At 40.8% G+C, this 10,955-nt stretch overlaps 1 pseudogene; it reads left to right on the forward strand.

Annotated features, from left to right (window-relative positions):
• Positions 1–4,236: 4,236 nt before the first annotated feature.
• On the forward strand, positions 4,237–4,674 carry LOC123462866 (annotated as a pseudogene).
• The last annotated feature ends 6,281 nt before the right edge of the window (positions 4,675–10,955 follow it).

A 10,955-nucleotide genomic window follows, 5' to 3' on the forward strand; every position in this document is an offset into this window, starting at 1 on the left:
AGTTCTGTAGTCACTCAGTCCCTGTGGTGTGGATCTTATATAGATCACGTGGGGTTTGGCTTCCAATAATTGTGGGAGGAGCTTCTGTGCTCAGCTCAGATGAAAACAAGGGGTTACAAGGAAAGGAGAGGGAATTGCTCAGGCCAGCCCATTTTCTAGGCTTCCAGGGAGTGATCCTTCATAACACATGAACTTCATCTCTCTGCCAATTCCCAAGGAAAACCCCAGAACACTAGTGTCCCTGGCACCCAAACCTCTCATCCCTCAGCAAAGTCCTTACTTAATTCAGCATCTCCCAACACCTCCTCTCTTGTGAGGAAAGAGAAGACAACGGGGTTGCCTGCCACCAGATGGAAGGCTTCCCAGTGTTATGAGCAGGCTTTTGTAAATGCCTGTGCTCTGGCAGCCCTAACAAGCTAGGCATGAGCGACTTTGCACCTCCACTCTCAATCTCCCAACCTCAGTCCAAACTCTGGTTCAGCAATGTATGAGCTAAGCAATTACAGCAATCAATTTCTATGTCCTACAGTTTCTTCATGGACAAAATGAAGACAATAAAACCTCCTTCTTAGGTTTGTTGGTAAGGTAAGTTGTGGAGACTTAGAAGTATAGCTTAGGGTAAAGAAAATTTTCATAACTACCATCTCCTTCTATCTCCACCTTCCAAGTGCTAGAATTACATGTACCACCATGGCTGGATAATGCGTGGTCTTTTGATTCTTTGAAAGGATTTACCAGAAATTCTCTTTGTCAATGCTGGATTGTCCAGGTTCACTCAAAACACTATTACCACCCTTTTAAACGAAGTAAGTAGTCCCTGTGTATTCTGCTACTTGGGCCAGCAGGTAGAGCTATTTGGCCTTACATATGCCTATTTTTTAATTGCAGAAAAGTTGCTGCTGGTTATACAGACAGGCCACAACAAAAGTGAAACCAGGGAAGACCACAAGAAGCCCTAATTCATGCATTTATGTAATACTGAACTCATTGTAAAGAACTTCTATTGGGAATTTCCTCTGGCATAATACATCCAATAAACTATGGCTGTTGCCTTGTATTCCCAACCTCCAACAATATATTTTTACAGTCAACTGAAGTAAAATGTTTACTCACTCCATCACAAGAATGAGACAGAAGCACCCAGACATAGAAACAAGTCTATTCTTTTCTTTTTTAAATTTTTATTAACATTTTTCATGATTATAAAAAAAATATCCCATGGTAATTCCCTCCCTCCCACCCCAACACAGAAACAAGTCTATTCTTGTACTTGACTACAAGCCAATATGCAAATGACAAGAAGTTCTATGCCGACTCTTAGAGAAAATGAAGAGAATGGCTTTTTATCTGGTTCCTGAGTTGGAATAGGGTCTGGTAACTTTCCACTGATCATGAGTATGGTAATTTTAAAATAAGTTTCTTCCTTTTGTCAAATATAACTTAAATTCCAGTTTGTCCTTGTGAGGCATGCTAGGAAGACAGGGAAAATTATGAGGACATGGGAAGGGTAAGGAGCACCTCACCCATAGTATGGTTGAAGCCTCTGGCACCTGAGAACCAACAATTCCAACAAATTAACTTCATTTTCTTTCAGCCTTTCTCCTTTTTCAGCTGTACACCTACAATTTTTCAAGACTCACATTAGAACCCCACTTCACAGTAAAAGGACATGTCATTGTGCTGCCTTAATGGCTCCTGGTTACCCACCTGATCCATCCTAGAATCTCATTGTTGCATGGCAGTTTTCCTCCAGGCAAAGCACAATATCATCTTGGAGTAGAGAATGCTTTGGCCTGGTAGTCATGGCAAAAATACTGTGATAGCCTGCTCTATGGTAGTGGAGCTATTGATACACCTTGGTAGATGGAGGAAGATAACATTATAAGACCCTGACCTGGGATTCTAGGTGTTAGGCCTTCCTGCCATTCCCCAACTGTAAATGATCTTGGAAGATGCCATAGTATATAGAAAGTGGAATGTTGACAGAAATCAGGACTCCATGATGTATTTCTGTGAAGTCACTGTGATAAAGTTAGACTTTGCAGTGATCTTAAGTCACCCACCCTCCTATAATTAACATCACACTCATCTTCTGAAAGTAATCCCAATTTTGTTAACAAAATAGGGTATTGATGCAATTGTTTCTTTGGTCTGTCATCTGAGCCCTATCTGGGATCAATATATGTGCTTATACCCTTCCCCTTAAGAAAATGTTCATGCAACATTCATTTATCCAGAAAGAAAAAAGAAAGAAAGCACCCCCAAGGAAGATGATGAAAAGCCTCTCAAAAGAAAGCCGGGGAGGGGGATGTGGGGAAAATCAGGATAATGTACCATATACTCTTTATTATTAGAGAGACAAGATTTGTAGATGAATTTATAAGCCAGATGAGATTTCCCTGAAGAAACAAGAGGAAGTTGCAGCTAATCAGTGTAGATCGGCAAGCCTCTGGAAAGAGCTTCCTCTTGTTCACCATGACTGTGCCCTACTGGTGCCTGGCAGAGCCTCAGAAACGACAAACTGAGAGGCCAGCTGGGCTACACGGAAACACCTCTTGACAGCATTCCACAACCTCATGTCCTCCATAATCCAGCACTAGAACACTGGAGATTGCAAGAAGCCATAGGCTCCACTCACACCTTTCCCACACAGGGCTGAAACTTTGCCAAATGGAACCAGCTGAGACAAGGTGAGAGTACACCAAGGAGGGAACCATCTTCACAGCTCAGCTAAGGTGAGATAAAAATCCACTGTCAAAAGCCACTGGGCTGATCTCCACTGGGGCAGTACATGCCCCAAGTCTGGTCATACAGGTTTGAACAAGAAGCGCTCATTATGCCACACAAATGAATCAGGTCGACAAAGGAAACATCATAGGGAGGGGAAAAAAATCAAAACCCATTCCACTAAGGCAGAAAAATTCTCAGTTTTGGACTTGCTATGTCCATTTAGTACATTTTGCCTTTCTTAACCATTTGTATGATAGGATTTACTTTTGGTCATTTTTATATAGTTTTTATCTTTCAGTGCCTCCTTTAATCTCTATTCTTGCATATCCATTCTGTGATGTGTTTGTATTATTGTTTGTATATTTCCTTTTTAAATTTTTTTATTTTATGTATGAGAGAGAGAGAGAGAGAGAGAGGGAAAGAATGGGCACACCAGGCCATTCAGCCACTGCTAACGAACTCTAGAAGCATGTGCCACTTTGTGTATCTGGCTTACATGGGTCCTGGGGAATCGATCCTGTGTCCTTTGGCTTTGTAGGTGAGTGCCTTATCTGCTAAGCCATCCTTCCAGCCCATGTTTGAATTTTTCTCAGTTGGATTTTTTTTTTTTTTTAATCTCAGTTGGATTTTAAGTTTGTTCTGTATTTTTCTCTATCCAGCCTCTATTGTGATCTCTCACCATGCATCTGGAGTTCATTATCAGTGGCTGGAGGCCCTGGCATGCCCATTCTCCCTCTCTCTCCCCATGCATATTTCTCAATCTCTCTCTCTCTCTCTCAAATAAATACAAATAAAACATTTTAAAAAAATAAAAACCTAGTCAAAAGCCTGTAGCTGAGAAGGTCAGAAGCCCTGGTAGGGAAGCTACAAGGATAAATTATGCTGACAAAATTCCATCTAAATACTTATGTTTATGCCCATATACCAATGCTGCTGTCACTTTTGGTTAAAGAGGTTTCTCTTTTGTCATGGTAGTGACTGATTGGGAGACTCAAAACTCATCAAACCCTGAGAAGTGACAGTTGAGTGTTCAGCACTAAATGAGACATCTCTATCACACCATCCAGTGGATCAGCAATGTAGCAAAAGAGTTGCCAGAAAGAATTTAAGAGCCAAAAGGTAGGGAGGAGTGTTGAAACACATTTTTTTTCTTTTCCATAAATTTCATTATTTAATGAGCATATCTTCTTGTCTGGGAACTAAATAGTAAGATGAGACAGAAGTGGGGGTAGGGAATATTGCTCAGTGGTTAGAAGTGCTTACTTGCAAACCGTGTTCAACTCTCTAGCCACCCACGTGCAACTTAGTACAGTCTACAGTTCAACTGCAGCAGAGAAAAACCTTGGTATGTCCATGTATACATGTACAAATGCAAATAAATAAAAAATAAGTTTTTGAAGTGAAGAAATTATAAGAATTTTGAAGTACAGCTGAGGCATCAAGACCGTATATCACTAATATTTTCTGTCTCTTTCTACGTCTACTCAGGTGGCCCTGGTAACTAAGATGACATCCTCCCCAAAGGCCTGCCACATCCTGATGGTCCTGCTGTGCCTGCAGCACAGGCTACTTATGCAACACAATCCACTTCCAGGCAGCAGTTCATGGACAAACACCAGCCAAGTCCAAGCCATGATTCAGTGCATACAAATGTGCTGTCCTCATAGTGAGGAAGCTCTGAAACCCAAGATCTCTCACCTGTTTATTTATAACTCATGATATAAAGTTGAGCATATTTGCATTAGTGGGAATTGGAAAGATCGCTACAAAAGCCCCTATGTTTGGGCCCAGATTCCCATCACAGTACTCAAGTGTCACTGGGATAGTTTCAAAAACAGCTACACGGAGAGCAGGAGCTACAGCTATGTTCAATTCCATTGCAACATGGACGGATATGTGGATGACATAGAAGACATGAAGATCATAGAGACAATCATCTACTAGCAGTCTAGCCATTCCCTGCTTTGGAAGGGTATCAGTTCTCATGTGTCGGTCCCTGGCAACATCAATAGCTGTTGTTATTTCCCATTTGTATTTGTGTGTCAATGTTTCCAATGACTAGAGTCCTGTACCGCATAGTTTCTTAACATTATAATTGTGTTCATGTTGTTCTCTGCCTGCATTTATATTCTGTACTCATTTACATAATTTATGCCTACAGATTTTCATGATTTAGTTCATATGGTGTCTGTTGCTATGGCAAAATATCTGAGAGAAGCAACTTGAGGGAGGAAAGATGTATTTTGTCTCAATTTCTGAGGCTTCAGCCATAGTCTCTGGGTTCTGTTGTTCTCGGTCCACAGTGAGGCAGAATATCGTGGTGGGAAGTTTGTGGAAGAGCAGAACTTCTCACCTAATAGTAACTGGAAAGTAGAGGGAGATGAAAGAGGAAAGGCATAGGAACAAGTCATCCCCCAAGGGACCTTCTTTTTCCAACTGGGTCCAATCTCCTAAAAGTCCATGAATTTGTCAATGGATTAGCCCACTGATGAATTTATAGCCTTCATAATCCAATTACCTCTCAAAAGTCTTATCAGATGAAAAGCACAACTTTAACACATGAGCCTTCAGGGGGACACAGAGTCAGACCATAGGAGCATCTTTGCTTTACTTATCTAGGACTTAAACTAGTACTGGCATCATTATACTGATCCAAGCTAAATCATCTTACCTTTCATAAGCATTCATGTGAGATCTTCTGTATTATGTATAGCCACACTGCTAATACAATTGTACAACCAAACTGCACACATAACACACACACACTTTTTTTTTTTATAAGAATGTTTTTGTTTAATGTCTGGTTTGTTGGTGACATAATCTCATATAGCCCAGGTAGATCTCAAACTCAGTAATAGCCACAGATGATCTTGAACTCCTGACTCTACTGCCCCCTCCTCTCAAGTGTTGGAATTATTGGTTTGGGCCACCATACTCAGCTCCAGACAATGCTTTTAATGATTCCAAATATCTATGGGAAAATGTTGTTTGTTTTTGGTTTGCCTGGGGTTAAGATACCAGTAGTAGGGGCATGAAAGAAGGGGTACTTTATAGTCTATAAAATCATATTTGTACTTCTTATTGGAGACATCTGCACATACATCTTGAAAATGGCTCAGAACATACACACTGTGAATGGCTTATGTGTTAAGAGTTCATCTTTGGTTTAGATGTCATTCAAAGGAAAGATCAAGGGAAAAGCAACATTAGTGGCCTGGATAAGAACCTCCCCTACTACACAGGGAGACTGTGAAGAGGAGAAAGTAGAGTCCTTCTATGCTGCAAAGAGAGACAAGAACCTGAAGCATGTGAGTCATCTCCAAGCCACTGGCTAGAAGGATGGGCCTAAACTTTATATGTTGCCATTTGTTCTGGTTTTCTATAAAATGTTAATGAGAAAAGATTAGGAGGACATGTCTTTGGGATATTAACCCACAGTCTTCTCAGATTAGTCATGCTCAGAATAAAAGCACAGCTTAAATTCAGTTACTGGTCTCTTGCTGTGTGACAGGCAGCACAGTCTGGTTACACTTGCTGGACATTAAGGTAATATGTGTCCAGGAATGATACTCACTTCTGTCATCCTAGCACTCAGGATGCTGAAGCAGGAGGATCATTTTGAGTTTAAGGCTAGCCTAAGCTACACAGAAAGATCCAGATGATCCAGGGCTCAAGAGTGAAATCTTGTCTCAAAAATTTTTTTTTAATGTTTTTAAAAATGACTATAGATAAGTTTTCTTTTCTTCCACAGCAGCAACAAACAACTGGACTTTAAAAATACAACATGGGCTGGAGAGACTACTTAGTGGTTAAGGTGCTTGCTTCTGAAGCCGAAAGACCCATGTTTGACTCTCTAGGTTCCACATAAGCCAGACACACGAAGTGATGCAAGACCACAACGTGATGCAAGCATGCAAGGTTGCACATGCACACAAGGTGGTGCACATATCTAGAGTTGAATTACACTGGCTGGAGGCCATGGTGTGCCAGCTCTTTCTTTCTTCCTTTCTTTCTCTCTCTCTCTCTTTCTTTTTTTCTTTCTTTCTTTCACTCTCGCTCTCACTCTCTCTCTCATAAAAAAAAAAAAGGCCAGGCTGTTGGGCTGGCCTTAAAAATAAACACACAACACCACTTACATTGCATCAGAGGCAGTGAAGCACTAACGTGTAAATCTAACAATTCATGGAGAGGTTGATTTGCCTGATGTATACAAGCATTCTTATCCAGACCTGATGGCTCATGCATATAATAGCAGCACTTGGGAGGTGGAGGCCAGAGGTTCTTGAATTCAAGGTAACTCTTGGCTATATAGTAAATTTATGCCTGCCTGAACTGCATGAGATCTGTCTCAAAAAAGAAAAGAAAAAAGAAGGAAAAAAAGAATGGAAGGACAAAATAAAGAAAAGCCAAACAAAAAGCAGATTTTTAAAGCATTCTTCTTTTTTTTTTAAACTTGTTTTTAGTTTAGGATAGTGTTTCACATAGCCCAAACTAGCCTTCAATCCATGACAAATGTAGCTGAGGCTGACCTTGAAGTTCTGATCCTTGTTCAGCTTTCTGAGTGCTGGAATTATAGTAATATACTACAAGTATCCTAACTGCAGGGATATTAGTTACCTTTCTCATTTTTGTGACAAATGCCTAACAAGAAAGAAGCAACTTAAGGAAGGAAGGGTTTGTTTTGGCTTGTAGTTTAAGGATAAGGTCTGTCATGGTTGAGAAGCCACTGGCTATCATATTTCATGCCCAGTCAAGAGGTAGAGAATAAACAAGAAGTGAAACTCACCTATTAAACCACAAGCACAACCCCAGCAAATTACTTCTACACAAGGCTTTACCTCCTAAATGTTCCACAATCTTCTCAAACAGGGACACTAGGTGGAAACCAATTATTCAAACACTTGAGTATATGGAGGACATTGAAGATTTAAACCACAATAGCAGGTAACACAGAAGCAAACATCATTTATTTTTCCTGTAGATATTTGGAATCATTAAAAGCATTAGTTAAAGCCAGATGTGTAGCAAATGCCTGTAATTGTATCACTAGAGAAGTGGGACGGTGACTTAGAGGCCAACCTGGACTACATAGCAAGACCTTGTCTTGAGAAGAAGAAAAAAGCCATCTTTCGACAAAAGTTCTGTACTATTATGATGGTGGTAAAGGAAGACTAATCTGGAAACAATATGCACAGTAAATTGGAATTAATGAGGCTTGAGGCACAAAGTCCATGTGGTAAACTTTATGGAAGTCTTCCATGAGACAATAAGGTTCAGAATAAGGTATTGCATTACCAGTAGAAAGAAGAAAGACGAAAGGCAAGTGCTCTGTATTTTCTCCTCAGCTTGATGCTTTTGGGTCTTATCAAGCACAGTTGCCTTTTCTTAGGTGCTTCCCACCCTCTTTACCTAACTTCTAATTATTTTTCAAAACTCAGTTGAGGTGATATGTCTCTGAATAATTCTTACCCTCTAAAGTCTCCTCTATAGTTTTTTCTACCACACTATATATGATAATCATAGTTATTAACTTATATTATACTTATCTATTCATGAGACTGTTTCACTAGATCATGAACTCCTGAATATGAGTTGCCCAGTGTCTGGTTCCATAAACACATACATAAATGAATAATTTAACCACACATATCATTGGAACTTTCAATATTACCAGGCATGTGTTAGCTATTACATTAGCTTTTCAGATATATTTTCCTTTCGGAAGCTGGAATCATAGAGCTTCAAAAAAACTGAAGCCTTCAATCAAGAAGGACACACTAAGCCTTTCGGGAAATTACCAGTTCCTCACAACTCTGAGGTTTGAGTCATCTTGTTTCTGAACTTTTATCAAGACCCTATTTTAAAAGTAGATTTGAAAGTTGAGTAACCCTCTACTTCTGCAAAGGCTCTGATTGTTCTTTCTGGGGTTCTGATTGTTTCCTGCTCTGTACCATATGGACAGCACCTGAAGCTTTGGAGAAGAAGAGCAGACAGTGTACCCAGAACCAGGCACTCACCATTGGCTCTGTCTTCAGTAGGGACCCCAGAACAACACCTGGAAAGAGGAAAAACCTCAGGACTAAGGTGAGTAAGGCAGAAGATGACTCAGAAATAATGGTCAAAGAGGAAAGGTAAACATCACAGAAGGCATGCTATGAGGGTCAGTAGATGTGTAAGAATGAATCAAAGAGAAGAATGAGTCTCCATCAAAGCAAGGGTCTGCTGTCCTTTCATTCTTCCTTGCTGGGCTTCAGAATGTTCAGAGTGTGAAATGGTGTGAATTATTTATTTCCTTTTATTTCAGAGCTATGAAGTCACCAAACAAAAGCCTAGTCATGATTAATAAGCTTGCTTCTACTATTACTACATTTGCAGATTTTCAGACTGTCACATTGTATGGTGATCATGAAAAATTAGTCACGTAGACAATGAAGTGTGAGTAAGGCAGAGAAGATTTACTAAGGGAAAGATGGACTCCCCCCCCTCCCCATCAAGACAAGCATATTCACTGCCTTGAAGGCATCCAAGGAAGAGAAAGAAAAGGGAGGAGGGAAAGTTTTCCTTTGTGAGTTAGATCTCAGAAGAGCAGGAATGTTCACCAGGGTCTGTGAACAACTGCATCTAGGGAGGGACTGCTGAGGGTATAGAGTACTATTTCATTAAGGGTATGAGGATTCTCTCAGCTTTTTAGCATGTCTGTGGATGAAGGGTAGTCTCTTGACCAGGTGAGTGGCTGGCATCCAAAAAAGAGAAACAAAGGAAAAGGAATAGTTACCCTTTCTGAGTTAGTTCTCAGAAAAGCAAGCAGGCTGCACTTGTGTCTGTGAGCTACTGCACTGATGAGGGGCTTGGTTTTTTTTTTTTTTTTTTTTTGGTTTTTCGAGGTAGGGTCTCACTCTGGTCCAGGCTGACCTGGAATTCACTCTGTCATCTCAGGGTGGCCTTGAACTCACGGTGATCCTCCTACCTCTGCCTCCCGAGTGCTGGGATTAAAGGCGTGCGCCACCACGCCCGGCATGGAGCTTGTTTTATTTATTTATTTATTTTGGTTTTTCGAGGTAGGGTCTCACTGACCTAGAATTCACTACAGAACTTTGTTCATGGTGTCAGGAGGAAGTGGTTCTTCTCTATGGAAGGGGGATTGAAGTGTTTCCCTTTCTAATGTTACCAAGGAGACAGGGGTGGGCCCTTCTTTCAATGAGCTCCAAGCCTTTCTGCCACCTATACCAATACCATGATCGTTCTTCTTTTACATAGAAAATATGCTGCCACATCTTCTAAGACGTGTACTTTTCCTATTGCTGCTGGGACTGTGGAGACCAGTGGGCTCACTCTGTGCGCAATGAAAGGGTCTTACGAAGGCTCATTGGGTTGAAATTCAGCACATACAGCCAAATCCTCAGCGGTGCAACAGAGCAATGTGTGGTATCAACAGTGACTCCCACCACTGTAAGCTTGAAAATGCTTTTCTGCATGGTTCCTTCCAGAACTGGGCCAATGCCTGTGATTTTCCCCATATCATCTGTGATAGTGGTCAGAGCAAACTTCACCAAGTGCAAAGCCTGTCAAAAGCAACGGGCAGACTCACTGCAGGGCCATACCCTCGGGCCGCTCCAAGGATGCTGCCCAACACAGATTCTTCATTGTTGCCTGTGTCAGCCGGGCGACCCTCACTATGAGTTGGTTCCTGGACACGTAAATGTGATTGTCTAAGGCTTCGGGTACTGCTTACTTGACCCAGGTTCTCTTCCAGTTCACTCTGCTTTGTCTTTTTTTTTGTCTTCTTTGTTCCCATAGGAGAAAGAAGGAAGATGTTGGAAGAATCAGAGGTGCCTAGATTGCTAGACAGAACTGGGAAAAAAAGAAATAAGGTTCTTGGGATGGAATGAAGCTCACCGACAGAGCACTTGCTTAGCATGCACAGAGACCTGGGCTTAATCCTCAGCACCACAAAAATGAAAATGGAAAACAGAAATAGGGTGGTGTTCTGCTTTGGGAATACAGGAAAGAGGACAAAGAAGGATCCCTGCGGTCAGATATTTTACTTTGGGGCTTTTGCCAGGTTTTGTTTTTATACTGAATTCAATAAATCCACTTATTTATGCATGTTAATGAGTGTAATTTATTGTTTGTTTTTGATGTTTTTTTCTGAGTATTTTTTTTAGAATATTTTTAATATTTATTTGCAAAGAGAGAGAGGGAGAATGAGAGTGAGAAGAGAGAAT

This window comes from Jaculus jaculus, chromosome 8, assembly GCF_020740685.1.
Source record: "Jaculus jaculus isolate mJacJac1 chromosome 8, mJacJac1.mat.Y.cur, whole genome shotgun sequence".
NCBI classification, from domain to species: Eukaryota; Metazoa; Chordata; class Mammalia; order Rodentia; family Dipodidae; genus Jaculus; species Jaculus jaculus.